The 22137-nt window shown below is 41.9% G+C and overlaps 1 long non-coding RNA gene across 1 annotated transcript; it reads right to left on the bottom strand.

Annotated features, from left to right (window-relative positions):
• Positions 1 to 396: 396 nt before the first annotated feature.
• On the bottom strand, positions 397 to 9166 carry LOC140200769 (uncharacterized). The gene is made up of 3 exons (XR_011886723.1): positions 9048 to 9166; positions 8693 to 8830; positions 397 to 528 (listed from the first exon to the last, which is right to left on the bottom strand). It is a non-coding gene; the product is annotated as an uncharacterized lncRNA (long non-coding RNA).
• Between the last annotated feature and the right edge of the window lie 12971 nt (positions 9167 to 22137).

Below are 22137 nucleotides of genomic sequence, written 5' to 3'. Positions count from 1 at the left end.
AGATGCAAGGTCATAAAGAGGTTCTTTGTGCGGTCAGCATTTCTAAAGTTCATGTGCAAAATTGTGCATCGGTTTCTCAGGCTAATTATTGTTACCCATGATATCTAAATGAGTTTATCCAAAACAGTTGCATTAGTTCTTGTTCCACAGATGCTGCAAAACCTTCTTGTTTCCTAACAATACCACATCTTAATATTGCAAGATATGTAACTGCAGTAATAAATCTTCTTCATCATTTAGTCCTCTTGTGATTTCTGTGCTTGAAGCTCATTGAGTTTGTTTTATTCTCAGAATCATCTCATTTGCATAATAACACCACAAAATAATGTCAATGTCACATATATTTAATTTTGATGGATTTGTCTCTTTCTGTGCCAGGACTGCACATGCCATATTACTTAATGAATGATGATGAACATCAATCCTGTCAAAATTCTTTATGAATAATTCAACTTTGGGTGCACATTTACCTTTCAATTGTAAGTATTTCCCTTCTCAGATAAGTTGCTGCTTTTTTTTTCTGTAAACCTGCAGAGGAAAAACAAGTTCTATTGTATCCATGACATTGAAATCATTTTCCACTGCATTAGATGTTTGTGTATCTTGATAATGAATGCTAATATCATAATGTGAAAATCAATTTATGAATTTCCCATACTGCTAAGTGTCTAACAGCATTTTTTCCGTGGCTCCTGCAATCTATGGTGATTTTATAATGCAATGGTTTTCTTCCCTTTTTTATTGTCTGAAGCTGTCAGGCTATCTGAGATATGTTGAACATCCTTTACCTGCAGGCATATTTTTTAATAAATAAATGTATCTCTAGTTCCACACTGTCTGTGTTATCACAAAAATGTCATCAGAGAAGAATTTCTCTTCCTACTCTGATTCTGATGGCGATGCAGTTAACATGTCAAGGAAATATACATATATACCTCTCCTATGTTAATCCTGACATGCATACATGAACAATATTTTCTATAACATTCATCTAATTAAATGATTGATTACCCTTTGTTGTATCAATCCTACACAACCTGAGGAGAAGGGTCAAAATAGCAGGCCTCAAACCAGCATTTTCCAACAACACTGAATCTTAGGCACAATTATCCTCGACCTTGATTGCAGATTTTTGAGTTTAAGGACCAAAACTGGTGAAATTGGTCTCACAGTAAAACAACATTGTCCCCTATATTTTGATCCCCTTTCTGAGAAGTACTTATATCCAGGTTCAATCCCTGTTATCAAGGAATACATTGAAATAGATTGAAGATTAATATCTGAAAGAAAATTAGCCTAGAGTAGACTGCTAACTGAAACATGTCCAATTGGCTGGCCAATAATTTGAAAGGGCAGAGGGATAGATACCAACTCACAAAAGGCTCTTCTTCATGATCTTCACTCAGAGAATGAACCTTAACTGTCAAAAAAAAGAGCATATACTCAGCAGAAGTAGACTTACAAAATACAAACATAGTTTACACTGGAGCAGCTCTATTTCTCCAGCCCAAAGTTTTGATTGTGCACTGAGCATGGAGGCTGGAAGTTACCTTCTCCCTTTGCTTCCACTGTGACAAAGTGAAGCAGCAGCAAGTAATAATGGTGTAAATAATTTACAGCTCCATCAGTAGTTCTATGAATTACTTTGCATATAAGATTTACAAGACTGACTGAAAACACCTTGATGGCCACCATTCCGAAGTCAATGTCAGTTAGAATGATTATTGAAGTGTATAGAGTGACGCCAATGCATATTTCATCAGTTCCATTCCCTTGTCAATACAAGTGTCATATAATAAGGACTTATTAAAAAAACTTCACTTTGCAAAGAAAATAAGCAAAATAAAAATAAATACCTGGTACATTGAGACCAGGTTGATCAAAAAGTTTTATTACAGCTGGGTGTCTGCATAAAATAAATTAGACCTACAATGGGCAACCTTTTTTGAACAGGCTGGTTCTGGAAGAAAGGCCCAGTCTTAAGACTGAAACCTGTGGAGAGCAATGGAATTATGTTGTGTTGTTGTTGTTCTTCCTTCTGTTTCAATGAAGTCACAACTCTTGAGTTACTGTAGAAACACAAAGTTGGTAGTGTGCACTTCCGGAGGAGCTGCTTACTGTCCACCAAGCATTCCATTATGTTATGTTCAGAACAGTTTTCAGAGCAATTATCTAGAGCTGTCAGATAGCTCATTGGAAAGAAAGACCCTGCAACATTACTTCAGTATTAGGTGAAATCTGTTCATGAAGGAAGAAGCTTGACACAAGCAAGAAACTGGATTACACGTAGTAATTCTTGATGGTCAGTGAAGCTCTGGACACTGAAAAAATTTCAGATCCTTGATGATAGAGAAAATCACTTAATGTGAGGTGACCATACAATCATCATTCTTAAACTGGGGCCCATGTATCCCAGAGATTCACAGAAAATCTCAAATGGGTCTACGAAAGGGAATCAGTGAGATAATTTTCCCCTGTTTTACATACTTGTGAGGTAGAGATGGATGGTCATTCTCTGATTTAGATCAGCCTGACAGGTTGTAAGCAGGATCTGCAATGGCAGCTAGGGTCAAAATTACAAAGACAATAGAAAGGATTAATTCCCTATTCTAAATATTAAATTATTGTAAATAACAGAATTAGATCTAAATGATATTCTAAGCAATGTATATTATTCATAAACATTAATCATTATCTACTGAGTAGAAACAAAGGCCAGATAAATTTTGTACAGCAGGAAGTGTCTGGAGAGGTCTATTATTTTTAATTGCATGAAGGTTGATTAATCCTCATTAAGGTTTGACTTACTTTGGCTTTGGAGTAAAACAATTTCACATCTAGTCACAGAGGATTTACAATTGGAAGAGTACATTGAAAAGGATTATTAAAACACACAGTAAATGCATCCTTTTCATATTATGAGTATTATAATTTAGATTGAGGGACTCTACAATTAGGAATTCATAGAACATAGAACATAGAATAGTACAGCACAACACAGGCCCTTCGGCCCACAGTGTTGTGCTGACCCTTAAACTCTGCCTTCCATATAACCCCCCACCTTAAATTCCTCCACATACCTGTCTAGTAGTCTCTTAAACTTCACTAGTGTATCTGCCTCCACCACTGACTCAGGCAGTGCATTCCATGCACCAACTGCTCTCTGAATAAATAACCTTCCTTTAATATCCCCCTTGAACTTCACACCCCTTACCTTAAAGCCATGTCCTCTTGTATTGAGCAGTGGTGCCCTGGGGAAGAGGCGCTGGCTATCCACTCTATCTATTCCTCTTAATATCCTGTACATCTCTGTCATGTCTCCTCTCATCCTCCTTCTCTCCAAAGAGTAAAGTCCTAGCTCCCTTAATCTCTAATTATAATCCATACACTTTAAAGCAGGCAGCATCCTGGTAAATCTCCACTGTACCCTTTCCAATGCTTCTACATCCTTCTTATAGTGAGGTGACCAGAACTGGACACAGTACTCCAAGTGTGGCCTAACCAGTGTTTTATGGAGCTGCATCATTACCCCGCGACTCTTAAACTCCATCCCTCGACTTATGAAAGATAACACCCCATAAGCTTTCTTAACTACCCTATCTACCTGTGAGGCAACTTGCAGGGATCTGTGGACATGTACCCCCAGATCCCTCTGCTCCTCCACACTACCAAGTATCTTGCCATTTACTTTGTACTCTGCCTTGGAGTTTGTCCTTCTAAAGTGTACCACCTCACACTTCTCCGGGTTGAACTCCATCTGCCACTTCTCAGCCCACTTCTGCATCCTATCAATGTCTCTCTGCAATCTTCAACAATCCTCTACACTATCTACAACAGCACCTACCTTTGTGTGGTCTGCAAACTTGCCAACCCACCCCTCTACCCCCACATCCAGGTCATTAATAAAAATCACGAAAATTAGAGGTCCCAGAACTGATCCTTGTGGGACACCACTAGTCACAATCCTCCAATCCGAATGTACTCCCTCCATCACGACTCTCTGCTTTCTGCATGCAAGCCAATTCTGAATTCACCTGGCCAAACTTCCCTGGATCCCATGCCTTCTGACTTTCTGAATAAGCCTACCGTGTGGAATCTTGTCAAATGCCTTACTAAAATCCATGTAGATCACATCCACTGCACTACCCTCATCTATATGCCTGGTCACCTCCTCAAGGAACTCTATCAGGCTTGTCAGACACGATCTGCCCTTCACAAAGCCACGCTGACTGTCCCTGATCAGACCGTGATTCTCTAAATGCCCATAGATCCTATCTCTAAGAATCTTTTCCAACAGCTTTCCCACCGCAGACGTAAGGCTCACTGGTCTATAATTACCCGGACTATCCCTACTACCTTTTTTGAACAAGGGGACAACATTCGCCTCCCTCCAGTCCTCCGGTACCATTCCCGTTGACAACGAGGACATTCATTCATAAAGATTTCTTTTCAACTACATTATTTTTAGAATCACTGTGATTTATTCTGATTGTTCTTAGACAGTCCCTGGATAAGGCATAATGCTCCCAAGAATCTGATGTTGCTTGACGTTCTGAACCATGATACCCATTGCCATGGGTGGAGATCTCCTGGCCAACTGTCAATGCTGAAACCGATTTTTGTAATGTAACAAACAAGCAAAGGTCTTTCTGTGCAGGTGCACCTGCAGTGGCATCGGGAGCCTGAGGACCTCTCCTTTCATTCACTGCATTCCCACAACCTCCAACCCACCACATTAACAATCCCCTTGGTGCACTAGCTGTGCATATAGCCAGCTGGATGACTACAGTCCAGAAGACTCTAGAGACAGTTTGTTGCTAAAGCTTCCAGGATTGCCTATTTGCACTTGCCATATCTTTTCCTCAAATTAAAATAGAACAGCTCTCACCTCCCTGCCCATTCTATTCAATGCGTACATCACACTCAGAAATAGTGCACACAAAATGCTGGAGGAACTCAGCAGACTAGGCTAGCATCGATGGAAGAGTAAGGGTCTTAGCCCAAAACTTACTCTTTTCCTAGATGCTGCCTCTTCTGCTGAGTTCCTCCAGCATTTTGTGTGTATTACTTTGATTTCCAGCATCTGCAGATCTTCTCTTATTGGTGACCCACAAATAATATTCAGGCAGAACCATGACCTGACCTCACTGAATCCAGGTCAGCTTACTTCTTTGGTGACGTTACAGAATCAGCCCTCTAAAATTACCATCTGCATTTTGCCTCATTCTGCAGGTGTTGTGCTTCTGCCTCCTTTGCTGTTTCCAACAGTCTGTCTAGGTGCTAGCATATAAAAGGGAATATATAGAACAGTACAGTACAGTACAGTGGGGTGTATGGGGTGTCAGGGAAGGGTAGCACCTCTGGTGGGGGAACATATTGCATCCTTTTCAGGGCAGTTAGTCCACCTTTGGTCCCCACCTGGCACTCAGCTCTCACCTGTGGCTCCCTGTAGCTGTTTGCATGCGACAGCGGCCACACCCCGGGCAACGGCTTCGACAAGCCGGCTAAACCATGTGAGGGTAGCCGACGGGTCTCAAACCCTTGGTGTGATAGGGAGTTGTCTATCCCAGCATGTGAAGACAGACTCCGGCCGATTGAGCGGACGAGACCTATGGAAGGTCCAACAGTCATGAAGGCGGTCTCTGCAAGCGTCGTGGAACGTGTAGAGCAGGACAAGACACAGAAGACGTCCTGGTCATTCACTGCGCCTAGACCCATCTCCAGCCATCTAGACTCTGTCTTGCCACTGGATCCAGATGGGAATTGGGAAGAGAGAGTGAGGCTGACGCTGCGCAACTCTCCCTCACTTAAATTCAAGTCATGCGCTAGTCTGGACACCATCAATAATGGTGTCGAGGTCCTCATCGACGTACGATGGAGGAACAACAACAACAACAGTGCAGTCCTTTAGCCTACGGTGTATATTGCTTGTGAAGAGCCCTCCTGTGAATTTAAGCTACTAATGCAATTGCCAGTATCTTTTTAGATGATGCCACCAAAACTAGGCATCGTGGAATCCTTATTACTGTTATCCTTGGTGTCAGAGTCAATGAATGTTAACACACCAACATGAAATTGACATCTTAGCAAATTTCAGCTTTGCTGCATAAATATCAAAAGATTGTAGAACATTAGCCTTTGGCAACAATTCTGTATTAAGAATATCACCAGCTATGTTCTGATACATTATTATATATTATGCTAAATTTCATAAAACAATATGAGAGAAATAATCAGTATGTCAAGTGTTTCTGATTAGTTTAGCCCTTCAGCCTGCTGTATCAATGTTCTCAGTTATCAATTCAGATATATTTTCTTCAACCCACTCTTAGTTCCTCATGCTGCTAGTTGTAGTGGAACAAATCAATCTGTTGGATAGGTAAAACCAAATAAAACCAGCTGTAAAGAATGCTGCCACAGATTTAGCCACAATACAAAGTGAAGTGAGTTGAAAGGTCTTCAAAATTTAATAGAGACATGGAGATAAGAGCCTACTAGTGCAAGGCACTTCTCAAACACACATTTAATTGATTCATCCGGGTAGGCCACTACAACAGAAAAGTTTCACTCAGGTTTTAGAGCAAAGCACAGGATGGAGATGGCCCTTACCAAAATTGTCAGCAATCTTAGGTTCAGCACTGAGCAACACGGTTTCTGTTCTAATCATAGATCTAAGTGCTGCGGTCAACACAATTGATCACAACATTCTTCTAGATCCCCTTGAGAACAAGGTTGGCCTCTCTGGTAGTGCCCTTAATTGGTCTTATTCATGTACTGTATCTTAAAGAGAGTTTTATTGTCTGTCTTGGAGACCAATTTTCTAAGAGATGTGATGTACCTTTTGGTGTTGCTCAGGGAAGCTGTCTTGGCCGACTACTCTTCTCCTTATACATGCTCCTCTTAGGAGACATCATAAACTTGATTTCCACAGTTACGCTGATAACACATAATTATATATCTCAGTTGAACCTGATGATGAAACCTACCTTCTCTGACTTCTGGTACAGCTGTGAAAAAACAAATGGATGTGCAATAATTTCCTAAAATAAAGTGAAGATAAAACTGGAGTACTTATGGCTACTCCTAAAGCCAACAGAGATAAACCTCTTGATAAACTTGGGGACTTGGCTCCCCTTGTAAAATCCGAAGTAACTAGCCTGGGTGTTATCATTGACTTAGATTTGAATTTTAAATCCCACACAAAGAAGGTGACTGGAGCAGTATTTCTACACTTAAGAAATATTGCAAGGGTATGTCCATTTCTGTCACATAATGATGCTGAAAAACTAATTCACGTCTTTATGTCGAATAGACTAGATGACTGCAGTTCACTTTTCACTGGCCTTCCAAAGCATACTATTGACAAACTTGAACTCATTCAGAACACCATTGCTAGACTTCTAACTAAAATCAGGATGAGGGCGCAGATTACTCCCATCCTAACTACTCTGTATTAGAATCTGTAATTTTTAGAATTGATTTTAAACTTCTCAATGGTCTGGGACGGGAGTATATCACAGAATCTCTTTCATTTTATAATCCTGCTGGAGCCCTCAAGTCTTCTTCCGCTGGTCCCTTAAATTTAAACAATCTCCCTCAAGAGATAATTGGCATGTCAGGTTTTATGAGCTATGCTCCTAAACTGGGGAACTCAATACTTAAAACTATAAAGGAAGCAGACTCAGTGGACACTTCTAAATGCCAGCTCAAAACCTATTTATTTAACCGTGATTTTAACAAACATCTTTTTGTCTTTTATTTTCATGTTTGCACTTTATCCCATTGTAAAGCACTTTGAACTACATTGTCTGTAAGAAAACTGCTCTATAAATAAGTTACGACTAATTTACAATAGATACATCAAGTTTATGCTTATAACACTGGGACAGTTTGGCGAAGGGAGAGTTAATTGTAACTTGGCCAAAACTGTGCTTGTCAATTTCATCAGCTTCGCCTCCAGCTTCCACCCTGCCCTTAGATTCACTTGGTTCATCCCTGACGCTTCTCTACCTTCTCTCAATCTCTCTGTCTCCATCTCTGGAGACAGACTGTCTACTAATATCCTTTATCCCTTGCATTTATCCCTGAAAGCAACACAAGTGCCACACTTGCTCATTCACCTCCTCCCTTGCTACTATTCAGAGCCACAAACAGTCCTATCAGTTGAAGCAACACTTCACTTTCAAGTCTATTGAGGTCATATATTGTATCCAGTGCTCCCAGTGTGGCCTCCTCTACATCAATGAGACCCGATATACAGTAGATTGGGGACTGCTCTGTTGAGCACCTTTGCTCCATTTGCAACAGGCAGAATTGCCCAGTGGTTAATCATTTTAATTCCTCTCTCCATTCCCAGTCCATATCTCCTCTACTGCCATGATGAGGCCACTCTCAGGTTTGCGGTGCACCTCATATCCTGCCTGGGTAGCCTCTGATCTGATGGCATGAACAACGATTTTTCTAACTTCCTGTAAGTTACTCCTCTCTCCTCTCCTTTTCCTGACCTATTTTGGTTCCTCAGTTATCCCTCCTCTTCTCCGCTCCTGCCCATCAACTCACTCTGGTGCCCTTCCTCCTTCCCTTTCTCCTCTGGTCTACTCTCCTCTCCTGTCAGATTCTTCGTTCAGCTCATTACCTTTTCCAGCTTCTCACTTCACCCCCCACTCTCCCACCCACCTATCTTCCCTCTCACCTGGCTTCACGTATCACCTTCCGGCTTGTACTCTTTAACATCTGCCTCCATCTTCTTATTCTGGCTTCTTCCCCCTTCCCTTCCAGTCCCGATGAAGAGTCTCGGCCCGAAACATCAACCAACATTTTGTGTCTGTTACTGTGAAATGTTAGATTTTGGAAAGAAGAATAAGAAAAGAAAGTAAACAAAAGTGACAGTTTTAAATGGGCACAAGAACACCGAATTCTGGGTGTAAAGGTAAATGATTCATTGAAAATGGCTGGCCAGATTGATAAAATGTTTGAGAAAGCATACTGTGTTCTGGGCTTCATAAACAGGAAACACAGAGTAAATGAACAAGGAAATGATGACGAACCTTTACAAACTGCTGTAAGCTGATAGCTGGAGTAGTGGGTCCAGTTCTACACACCACATGTTAGGAGATACATAAAAGCCTTGGAGATGATACAGAAGAGATTGAGCAAAACATCTCTAAGAGTGAGAGACTGTTTGTGGACAGACTAGAGAAGGTTGGGTTGGAGGAATTTGCAAAGAGACCTTATTGAGGTAATTAAAATCATGAAGCATAACTAGGTTACATATTGACTAAGTACAGAATAAGGAATTAGCAAAGTACCAAAACCGATACAGAAGAAACATTTTTTACACAGTGACTGGTTAGAGCCTGGAAGCATTGTCAGGGGTAAGAGTGAAAGTAGATTCAATTCTGGAAAGAGCTACATAGTCAACAATCCCTGTCAAAAACACTTTGTCAGAGCTGTTCTAGTGAAGAGTGTTCAAAAAAAAATTGATACATTCAGCCAGATTTAGAAACATAGAAACATAAAAAACCTACAGCACAATACAGGCCCTTTGGCCCACAAAGCTGTGCCAAACATGTCCTTACCTGAGAAATTACCTAGCGTTATCCATAGCCCTCTATTTTTCTGAGCTCCATGTACCTGTCCAGGAGCCTCTTAAAAGACCCTATCGAATCCTCCTCCACCACCGTCTCTGGCAGCCCTTTCCATGCACTCACCACTTCCTGCATTAAAAAAAGCTTACCCCGCTATCTCCTCTGTAGCTACTTCCAAGCACCTTAAAACTGTACCCTCTCTTGATAGCCATTTCAGCCCTGGGAAAAAGCTTCTGACTATCCACATGAGTAATGCCTCTCATCATCTTATACACTTCTGTCAGGTCACCTCTCATCCTCCATCGCTCCAAGGAAAAAAGGCCGAGTTCACTCAACCTATTCTCATAAGGCATGCTCCCCAATCTAGGCAACATCCTTGTAAATCTCCTCCGCACCCTTTCTATGGTTTCCACATCCTTCCTATAGTGAGGCAAACAGAACAGAGCACGGTACTCCAAGTGGGGTCTGACCAGGGTCCTATATAGCTGCAACGTTACCTCTCGGCTCCTAAACTCAATCCCACAGTTGATGAAGGCCAATGCACTGTATACTTTCTTAACTGCAGAGTCAACCTGCGCAGCAGCCTTGAACGTCTTATGGACTTGGACCCCAAGATCTCTCTGATCCCCCACACTGCCAAGAGTCTTCCCATTAATACTATATTCTGTCATCATTCTTGACCTACCAAAATGAACAACCTCACACTTAACTGAGTTGAACTCCATCTACCACATCTCAGACCAATTTTGCATCCTATCAATATCCCGCTGTAATCTCTGACAGCCCTTCACACTATCCACAACACCTCCAAACTTTGTGTCATCAGCAGATTTACTAACCTATCCCTCCACTTCTTCATCCAGGTCACTTATAAAAATCATGAAGAGGAGGGGTGCTAGAACAGATTTCTGAGGCACACCACTGGTGACCGACCTCCATGCAGAATACAACCCATCTACGACCACTCTTTGCCTTCCATGGGCAAGCAAGTTCTGGATCCACAAAACAATTTTCCCTTGGATCCCATGCCTCCTTAGTTTCTTACATGGGGTACCTTGTCAAATGCCTTATTGAAATCCATATACACTACATCTACTGCTCTACCATCATCAATGTGTTTAGTCACATCCTCAGAAAATTCAGTCAGGCTCATAAGGCTTGACCTGCCTTTCACAAAGCCATGATGACTATTCCTAATCATATTATGCCTCTCCAAATCTTCTGCATCTACTATCTTAGGTTTTTATTTACAATTGCTGAATGGCAGAATGTCCTCCAATTTTGCTGTAAATATTCTGTGATTTTGATGTCTAAGGAAGTTAAATCACACAGTCAATATATCTTTACATGTTTTGATTATCCAGGAGACACATGATGCTGGATAATGGGCAGACAGAGAGTTAGTGGTAGAGGGGTGGGTCTGTGACAGCAAATGGAATCAGATGACGGGGGAGCGATCTGGTAGGCAGTCGATGGATAGAACCATTAGGGGGAGGATCATGAACATGGATGATGTGGTCTGGGGGACGGAATTCAAAAAAAGGATTCAATTTATTTTGAATCACAGATGGATTTGAAGCAGAAGGGAGTGAAAACATCAGAAAGAAGAGTTACCTGAACGTGGAAAAGGTCAGTGTACAAATTGTTGGATTTTTATAAGTTGGAAGCACCAAGTAAATCAACAAGTAGTCCTGTGTTGCCAAATAGCTTAACAAATAATTTTGCTACATAAACGGACACTATTTATTATTCTGAATTGCAAGACTCAAGACTAAAATTAAAATTAGTCTTGTGTTTGCATTTTAAGAAATTATTTTTCTACTAACTAAAGCAATTATATGCTGAGACTGCCTACAGCTCAACTGCTCTTGTCCAATAGAGAAACAACATCACTTCTCCATGGGATTTGGCTTGAAAGACCAAGGAGCTGAAATTCAGTAAGACAACTGGTGAAGGTGAAGGAGTGGGGAGGATATGTTGAGAGAATGGATTGGTGAGAGGTGTCCAAAAATTTAGAGATGGCATATGAACCAACTGTTCTTTTGCTGTACTCAGATTTTAACCACATCCGATGAGACAGGCCTCAGGCAACATCTTCAGTTGCCACCTGTGAATAATGCTGCTCTACAGAAAAATCTATTACTGAATTCCATTCAGAGACCTGAACGCAAGCAGCTCAGAAATACAACTGTCCTTAAGAATGAATTGTGATTTTTATAAGTGACTTGGATGTGGAAATGGAAGGTGGGTTAGTAAAATGACACAGATGTTGGTTGTGTGTGGATAATGTAGAAGGTCGTCGAGGGTGACAATAGGATGCAGAGCTGGACTGAGAAGTGGCAGACAGAGTTCAACCAGGAAAAGTGTGAAGGTCAAATCTCAAGGCTCAATGCAGAGTTAATGACGGGATTCTTAGCAGTGTGGAGGAACAGAGGTATCTTGGGGTTCATGCCCTTAGAACCCTCGAAGTTGTCATGCAAGATGCTAGGGTGATTAAGAAGGTGTATAGTGTATTGGCATTCATTGGTTCAATGATTCAATGATTTGAGTTCAAGAGCCACAAGATAATGTTGCAGTTCTATAGAAAATTGGTTGGACCACACTTGGAATATTGTGTTCAGTGCTGGTTGCCTCATTATAGGAAGGATGCAAAAACTTTAGAGGAGATGTACCGGGATGTTACCTAGACCAGAGGGGATGTCTTATGAGGATAGGTTGAGTGAGCTAGTGCACTTCTATTTGGAGTGAAGAAGGATGATAGGTGACTTGATGGAGATGTACAAGATTTTAAGAGGCATAGAGTGAGTGGACAAACAGACACATTTTCTCAGGGCAGTAGTACTAACACGAGAGGGCCTAATTTTAAGGTGATTGAAGAGAAAATAGGGAAGATGTCAGAGTAGTTTATTTTAGCACAGAGAGTGTACATATGTGGAACCCATTGTCAAGGGTGGAGCTAGAAGGAGATACATTAGGCAAATTTAAAAGACTCTTAGATAGGAGCATGGATGATAGAAAATTGGAAGGTACTGTGGTGAGGGAGGGTTAGATTGATCTTAGAGCAGGTTAAAATGTGGGTGTCAAAAATTGAAGGGCCTGTACTGTTCTGTGCTCTAATGGTGACAGACAGAGAGTCACAACCAGTTTCAACCATGAGTAAGAGAAGTGAATACAAAGTTTAGTAATGTGTTGCATGTTTAAGTTTCGCAAATCCTGTGTCTTCTATATGATTATTTGCACAAAAACAACACGAGCTTTGAAAGAAGTCACCCACTGAGGATTCAAGGAAGCTTTTCGTTTGGTTAACAGGTGGGTCTGAGAGCTGTGCAATACTTGGTATGGCCCTGTGTATCCAATATTGTCTCAGAAATACCAATACCTCCTCAAGACTCCCCAACCCATGGATTCAAATATTTTGGGAGCTCCAGTGAGGATTTCTGGTCTTCTTCTGACTCCTCAACCACAGCTTATCCTGACAGATTCTGTAATTTGGACTGCAGTCGGCCTAACCAGAAAAGCTTGCTGCTATCCTCAGAACCCACACAGTTTCTCAAGCATCTTTTTGTACTACAATATTGCAGCAGTTACTTCACTTATGAATTTTAACTTCATTGGCATTACGTTCACACATCCACCATCCTCTGTAACTGAACGCATCTCACACTGGAATGACCGTGACTGAAACTACAGAAAATAGGACAAGCATTAGCTATTCAACTTCTCAAGCCTACTCTGCCTTTCAATATATTCATAGCTCATCATCCAAATTCAACACCATGGTCCAGTTGTAGAAACACGGAAAGATATGATTTATAATAACATATACTTTCATTTGCAGCATGCACACTTCAAACAATTTAGTTTTGGTTTGAAAACAATCTCATACGATAAAATTTCCAGCCCACTTTTTTTTTGAATCCAAAGCTTCGAATCTGGATTCTAATCATTGCCAAGCTTCATCCATCTCTCTTTGTCCTGGTTGATTATATAGTAGCCATAGAAACCTTCATTATACCAGAAACACAGACTAACCAACTACGAATTGAATGAAGCATTGTTTTGTAGCAGGCTGACCATACAAAGTGAGAGCTGTGTCTCATCGGAAACTTATTGAGGCAAGTATTTAAAATATGATTATTTATGCAGACACATAAATGAAACTGAAGTGTGCACTTGCATATCTTTCTGTTCATGATGCTAAAGAAATTAAAAGGAAACGAAGTTATACATTACACCGGACCAAGTTGTAGCAGACACTTCAATCCTTGGCCTGCAGTCAATCTATTAGCAGGCTAATGGTGTAGAAGCAGCATTGTGAACCTTAATTATACAGGCAGTGCAGCCAATGTTCTCTGGAGACTTCCTACGATCTGCCTTCATCAATCCTCAGTATGCGGCTTGAACACCTAAATTTAGGTATGCTTTTTTAAAAAATGATGACATATACTTGCAATCAAGTGTCGCCAAGTATAGGTTTCATAGTGAATATTGAAGAAAAGCATATGAATTGTCCAGTTTGAGTCTTGCATGATGACATTGAAAAATGACCCAGACTCTAATAACTTTTGATGAGATACTAAAAAAAGTGGGGAGTATAATAGCTGCTCATCCCTACAGTGTCTGACCTTTCTTCTCCTCGTCTTAAACGGTAAGCTATTGTTGCTGTTTTCCTGGTAATTATAAATAATGATACAGGAATAAAATACACTGTTTCATATGTGTCATCAATATAATAGTATCAGTTTGGCTGCTGTAATCTTCAATAATTTCAGATTTACCTGTACTGGAAGAGGAATAGAATTATGTTGTTGAAGCTGTTCCAATCAGAATGCTAATAGATTGGCTTCAGATGCCCACTGAACATGAGAGATTTTCAAGATCTGCTCTGGTCTCCCAGCCAAAAATGAGGTGCTGCCAATAATTTTCCACATTATTCTTTCATTTCTTGATACAAGCCCTTGCTGACTGATTGTTTCCTTTTCAGGAACTCAGGCACTGCTCAAATGGCAGGGTGGCCATTCAGAGTTAACTCACAGTAACAGAAAAGAAAGGTATTTATATATGTATTAGCACTTTGTATTAGCTTAGGATGTAATAACATGTTGTGGAACTAAAAAAATACTATTGAAGTTTGATGCAACATCTTAATTTGCACTGTATTCTTGTACTAACTGTAAGCCAATTTACTCACAGTGATGCGATCAAGACTAAATAATCCAGTTTGGAGATTGTTGACAGTGGGATAGGTATTATGTATTAGCCACAAGATGTCTAGCTCTTCTTTGAGAATTGGCATGGGATACTTTAGGCCTATCTCATATGGTGGATAGAGAACAATAAAGAACTCTAACAGCCAACCATTTTCCATTAGCTGGAGGAATCTACTGTAATTTATGAGGGATATAGAATTCCATTTTGTCTGCACGTTAACAGCCTTCTTTGCCCTATTTCTATTTGGGAAAGAGAGAATTAAAATTCTGATTCCAACCTTCCATACCTTTAACGGAGGAAGAAAACTTTACATACACAAAAGCCTGCAGAGGAATATCCAAATGACAAGAGTATGACATTGGATCGGCACTTTGAACATGATTTGGATGTTGACTAATTTGCAATGTATTGCACTGCTAAATTAAGATTTATGTATTTGATTGGCATTAAGTTGCATCAAATTTAATAGACTTTGCTCACAAAAAGCACAAAAAATGTTTGATTATCAGGCAAGCAACCGGTCTGTTAGTTCAGTTGCTCCATCAGTGATACTCCCATATTCAATATGACCCTGACCACTGCAGACTGTACAATAGTTAATTACATGTTTTACATAGTTATTAGTTTTGCTTCCCACTTAATTTATACTAATATTTTCCTTTTCTTCTAGCACTTCAAATAAAACTAACCCTTTGCCTCCATCCTTGATCTTCTGACTTCTCTAAGTGAAACACATAATCTTCTTGCCCCACCTGTACCTCCTGTGAAACTTGCACAATTCTCCTGGCAGCTCCAATTTCTAATCTGCTTTCCTTTGCTCCACTGTGGTGATACTGCTATTTCTTCCATTTCCTCTTTGAATTCTCCTTCCTTCATCACCCCTAGAATCTATGTTCTACTTCTTTCTGGCCCTCCTTGCTTCCAATGACATTGGATAAAGTTTGGATGCCATTACAGGCACCAAGCTTCTGACTAACTCTGTTTCTTTTGTAGGTTTCTCTGTAATATTAACTGTAATGTTAACTGTTAACTGCTAATAACTTCTCTGTAGTGTTATAATGAAATGGATTCTCTGTAATGTTAGCTGATGAAGTAATGTTTCTTTGTAGCTGAAATGTATGGGTTATATCTAGAGATAATGGGGAAGTCATGTTATTCTATCTGTATGTGTGGGAACCTGCGTGGGAATTCAGCGAGGAGAGGCGAAGAGGAAGGACATGCGGGAAGCGCTCTGGTAGACCACCGTGGTTGGTCCCAATCCGAGGGTTGAGCAGTTCGGAGGAGATCGAATGATGGAGAGGAGACCCTGTTCCTTGAGCTCCAATGATTGTGCATGAACCGTTTACCTTTGATAAGTGTGGCGCCTTTCTCTTTTATATTTTGTTTATCCACTAACCACTTAGTCACAGTAAGATTTATAAAGTGTAAACATTTAATTGCTTATTGTATATTGTCTGATTATTGCTTTGTGGGTTTGTACTGGGGTATATTACACAGCATCCGCACAAATTTGATTACCCAGGTTGGCGGGGCTGAGGGTGCTTCCCTTGGATGTACATGAGCTGAGCGAGTCGGAGGCTTGAATTTCTTATCTGCTTTCTGGCACTTAATACCGAACCCCATTTGTCCTTAACTAGATGATGTTATGTTACATTTTATGTTTTTCACAATACCTTAAAAAGTAGAAAGAGTCCATTCAGTTCCTTGAATTTATATTCCCTGAACTGCGGCAGTCACGTGCATGAAGGCGATCTTACAGTTCGCTGGGTAGGGATCTCCGGGACATAGACTCAGCAATGACGAAGGAATAGCAACAGGACGGTATGTGATGAATGGAACATACAAAGGCATGTCCTGCCTTTGCCATTCCTGATGGTAGAGGCAAAGGTTTGTAAGGTTCTGCCGGGATAACAGCCTGAATGAGCAACTGCATTGCATTTGCAGATTATACACACTGCAGATTTTGAGTACAGCTGTAAGACAGAATGAATGTTAAGGGTGCTTGAACTACTCTTGGGGTTGGAGAGTTACCAAGCTGACTGTGTTGTCCTGAATAGTGTAGAGTTTTTCACAGTTGTTGATGCCACAGTCAGCGAGGCATCTGCAGAGTATTCTAACCTGCTGCTGGTCTGTGAACTATGTACAGTGAAAAAACTTGGGTGTCTGGAGGTGAGTCATTCACAGTAGAGCACCCAACCTTTAACATGCAGTCAAAGTGAAGGAACTCCTACCACAACCTCATTTCACAATGGTTGTGCCTCACATTAGCTTTTCTTCTCACACAACACACATAAAAATTGCTGGTGAACGCAGCAGGCCAGGCAGCATCTATAGGAAGAGGTACAGTCAATATTTCGGGCTGAGACCCTTCGTCAAGACTAACTGAAAGAAGAGCTAGTAAGAGATTTGAAAGTGGGAGGGGGAGGGGAAATCCAAAATGATAGGAGAAGACAGGAGGGGGAGGGATGGAGCCAAGAGCTGGAAAGTTGATTGGCAAAAGGGACATGAGAGGATCATGGGATGGGAGGCTAGGGAGAAAAAAAGGGGGAGGGAGGAAGCCCAGAAGATGTGCAAGGAGTATAGTGAGAGGGAGAAAAAAGAGAGAGAGGAAAAAAAACAAAAATTAATAATAATAATAATAAATAAATAAATAACGGATGGGGTACAAAGGGGAGGTGGGGCATTAGCGGAAGTTAGAGAAGTCAATGTTCATGGCATCAGGTTGGAGGCTACCCAGATGAAATATAAGGTGTTGTTCCTCCAACCTGAATGTGGCTTCATCTTGACAGTAGAGGAGGCCGTGGATAGACATATCAGAATTGGAATGGGACGTGGATTTAAAATGTGTGGACACTGGGAGATCCTGCTTTCTCTGGCGGACAGAGCGTAGGTGTTCAGCGAAACCTCAGGTGCCTCAGGTCTCGCCAATATATAGAAGGCCGCATTGGGAACACCAGACGCAGTATATCACTCCAGCCGACTCAGGGGTGAAGTGTCGCCTCACCTGGAAGGACTGTCTGGGGCCCTGAATGGTGGTGAGGGAGGAAGTGTAAGGGCATGTGTAGCACTTGTTCCGCTTACAAGGATAAGTGCCGGGAGGGAGATCGGTGGGAAGGGATGGGGGGAACGAATGGACAAGGGAATCGAGTAGGGAGTGATCCCTGCGGAAAGTGGAGGGGGGGAGGGAAAGATGTACTTAGTGGTGGGATCCTGTTGGAGGTGGCGGAAGTTACAGAGAATTATATGTTGGACCCGGAGGCTGGTGGGGTGGTTGGTGAGGACAAAGGGAACCCTATTCCTAGTTGGGTGGTGGGAGGATGGGGTGAGAGCAGAGTTGATGGTGGAGGAAGGGAAGCCCATTTCTTTAAAAAAGGAGGACATTTCCTTTGTCCTGGAATGAAAACCCTCATCCTGAGAGCAGATGTGGCAGAGACGGAGAGTCCATAGGCTTATAGTAGACATCAGTAGATAAGCTGTCTCCAGAGATAGAGAAAGAAAGATCTAGAAAGGGGAGGGAGGTGTCGGAAATGGACCAGGTAAACTTGAGGACAGGGTGAAAGTTGGAGGCAAAGTTAATGAAATCAATGAGCTCAGCATGCGTGCAGGTAGCAGCGCCAATGCAGTCATCGATGTAGCGAAGGAAATGTGGGGGACAGATACCAGAATAGGCTTGGAATGTGGGTTGTTCCACAAAGCCAACAAAAAGGCACAATGTTTTTCATTAATACTGGAAATCTCTATCTTATAAATGTGAAGTTGTTCATTTTGGTGGGTCAAATTTGAAGACAGAATATAATATTAATGGTAGGACTCTTGGCTCTTGATCTGAGACATCGTGGGGTCCATGTCTATAGGACACCTAATGCTGCTGTACAGGTTGTTAGTGTTGTAAAGAAGGTGTCTGGTGTGTTGGCATTCATCAACCGTGGGATTGAGTTCAAGAGCGGTGAGGTAATGTAACAGCTATATAAGACCTTGGTCAGACCCCACATGGAGTATTGTTCTCAGTTTTGTTCACCTCACTACAGGAAGGATGTGGATACTGTAGAGAGAATGCAGAGGAGATTTTCAAGGATGTTGCCTGGATTGGAGGGCGTACCTTATGAGAATAGGTTGAGTGAACTTGGCCTTTTCTTCATGGAGCAGCAGAGGATGGGAGGTGACCTGATAGAGATGTATAAGATGATGAGGGGCATTGATCGTGTGGATAGACAGAGGCTTTTTCCCAGGGCAGAAATGGCTAACAGGAGGGGCTGTTGTCAGCAGCCATAATTCCAATATCTCTTGATTTTAAGTAAGAAATCTCTAACTTTATAACAAAGTCACTTGCAGTATATATTGTGTGTGGTGGCAAGGAAGGAAGTCACACCTAGTCTTTTAAAACTAGACTCTGATGGCTCAGGAAAAGTGATAAGCAGTGAGGGAGAGAGGAGAGGGAGCATTTCTCATCGTTTCTTACAAAGTAGAAGGATCTGCTACCTCTCAAGGGCATTCTCATCTGTCTCACTCACCAACACGTTCCTCTGCAAACTATTCTTTTACTTGCCCACTGACAACCCCCTCCTAAGTTTCCTGCCACCCATCTGCATTAACAGCAACTTACTGGCACATTTTGACCATGCGATCACAAGAAGAACATGCAGACTCTTCATAGAATTTAGTTGGTCATATTAAAGAATGTCGGCATTTTATACTCAACGTTGTGGGCTCAGATCAGGCCTGTGAGTGGCGGGCATGGGCCTCAGAGTGACCTAGTGGATTCCAGACTGCACTCCTGCATCCATTTGGGAGGAAGTTGGAAACCAAGACTGGAGGGAACTGGGAAAATAGGATGGTGGCTTGTGCAGACAGGAGGAAGGATCGGCATGATGCTAGAGGTGGGCAGAGTGGCTCAATGCATCAATGACTGCAGGGAGGGGAACTAATGTGGCCTGAGGAGTGGGAAGAGATATTGATGTAGCACTAGATGTGAGGAGAAGGACACATATCTGAACGCCTAATGCTTGAGAAAACTTCTGGTGATGAGCTTGCCCTCCGTGTAGTGACTGCCCCTCCCTGGATTCTGTCCACAGTGCTTGCTGCCAAGGTAAAACAGCCAGCAGAATCAAAGACCCCTCATGCTCCACACATTCTCTCTTCCCTCTGTCTCATTGGGCAGATAATATGAAAGCCTAACATAGTCATAGTCATAGTCATAGTCATACTTTATTGATCCCGGGGGAAATTGATTTTCGTTACAGTTGCACCATAAATAATAAATAGTAATAGAACCATAAATAGTTAAATAGTAATATGTAAATTATGCCAGTAAATTATCAAATAAGTCCAGAACCAGCCTATTGGCTCAGGGTGTCTGACTCTCCAAGAGAGGAGTTGTAAAGTTTGACGGCCACAGGCAGGAATGACTTCCTATGACGCTCTGTGCTGCATCTTGCTGGAATGAGTCTCTGGCCGAATGTACTCCTGTACCCACCCAGAAAATTATGTAGTGGATGGGAGACATTGACCAAGATGGCATGCAACTTAGACAGCATCCTCTTTTCAGACACCACCGTGAGAGAGTCCAGTTCCATCCCCACAACATCACTGGCCTTACAAATGAGTTTGTTGATTCTGTTGGTGTCTGCTACCCTCAGCCTGCTGTCTCAGCACACAACAGCAAACATAATAGCACTGGCCACCACAGACTCGTAGAACATCCTCAGCATCGTCCGGCAGATGTTAAAGGACTGAGTCTCCTCAGGAAATAGAGACGGCTCTGACCCTTCTTGTAGATAACCTCAGTGTTCTTTGACCAGTCCAGTTTATTGTCAATTCGTATCCCCAGGTATTTGTAATCCTCCACCATGTCCACACTGACCTCCTGGATGGAAACAGGGGTCACCGGTACCTTAGCTCTCCTCAGGTCTACCACCAGCTCCTTAGTCTTTTTCACATTAAGCTGCAGATAATTCTGCTCACACCATGTGACAAAGTTTCCTACCTTAGCCCTGTACTCAGCCTCCTCTCCCTTGCTGATGCATCCAACTATGGCAGAGTCATCAGAAAACTTCTGAAGATGACAAGACTCTGTGCAGTAGTTGAAGTCTGAGGTGTAAATGGTGAAGAGAAAGGGAGACAAGACAATCCCCTGTGGAGCCCCAGTGCTGTTGATCACTCTGTCAGACACACAGTATTGCAAACACACGTACTGTGGTTTGCCAGTCAGGTAATCAAGAATCCATGATACCAGGGAAGCATCCACCTGCATCGCTGTCAGCTTCTCCCCAAGCAGAGCAGGGTGGATGGTGTTGAACGCACTGGAGAAGTCAAAAAACATGATCCTCACAGTGCTCGCTGGCTTGTCCAGGTGGGCGTAGACACGGTTCAGCAGGTAGACGATGGCATCCTCAACTCCTAGTCAAGGCTGGTAGGCAAACTGGAGGGGATCTAAGTGTGGCCTGATCATAGGCCGGAGCAGCTCCAGAACAAGTCTCTCCAAGGTCTTCATGATGTGGGAGGTCAATGCCACTGGTCTGTAGTCATTGTGGCCACTGGGGCGCGGCGTCTTCAGCACAGGGACGAGGCAGGATGTCTTCCACAGTACAGGAATCCTCCAGAGCCTCAGGCTCAGGTTGAATACATGGCGAAGTACTCCACATAGCTGAGGGGCACAGGCTTTGAGCACCCTGGTACTGACACCATCCGGTCCTGCAGCCTTGCTTGGGTTGAGATGTTTCAGCTGTAACTGCATGTAGTACACCACCAGGCTGAAGAACAGCCTCTGTGTCATTGTTAAAAGACTATTGAACAGACCTCTGTACGATAAGATAGACTCTTGAACTCATGGACTGTTTTATCTTGCCTTGCATTTTGTTGACTGTCTGCACTGCCCTTTCCCTATAACTATAACACCACGTTCTGCATTTCGTCATTGTTTTTCCCTTCTACTACCTCAATGTACTGATGTGATGAAATTACACATCTGTTTCAATGGCACGCAAAAATTGGAATTTTTCACTGTACATTGGTATACGTGACAATAATAAACCAACTTACCAATTTAAAGGCTTGAATTATGAAAAGTAAATAATGAAGGTAATCTCTCGAGATCCTAATCCCAGTAATATTCCATTCCTTAAAATTATGTCACCATGCACTTTGTGAAAAGATTATCTTCAAAAGATATATTTAAAGCTGACGCAGGGCAGGTGTAAATGTGGCTCTACTCTACTGAAATACAATATTTCTTTATACAGCTGAACCTTGAGGATATCAAGTATAGAAAACATCTATCAGAATTTTGATAGCTATTAGAAAATGATTCAAAGCTCGCTATGCCTCCTATATTGAAAAGGGA

This window comes from Mobula birostris, chromosome 7 (genome assembly GCF_030028105.1).
Source record: "Mobula birostris isolate sMobBir1 chromosome 7, sMobBir1.hap1, whole genome shotgun sequence".
Classification (NCBI taxonomy): Eukaryota; Metazoa; Chordata; class Chondrichthyes; order Myliobatiformes; family Myliobatidae; genus Mobula; species Mobula birostris.
Note: the sequence above shows the minus strand (reverse complement) of the source record. Positions and strands in the feature narration are given on the sequence as shown.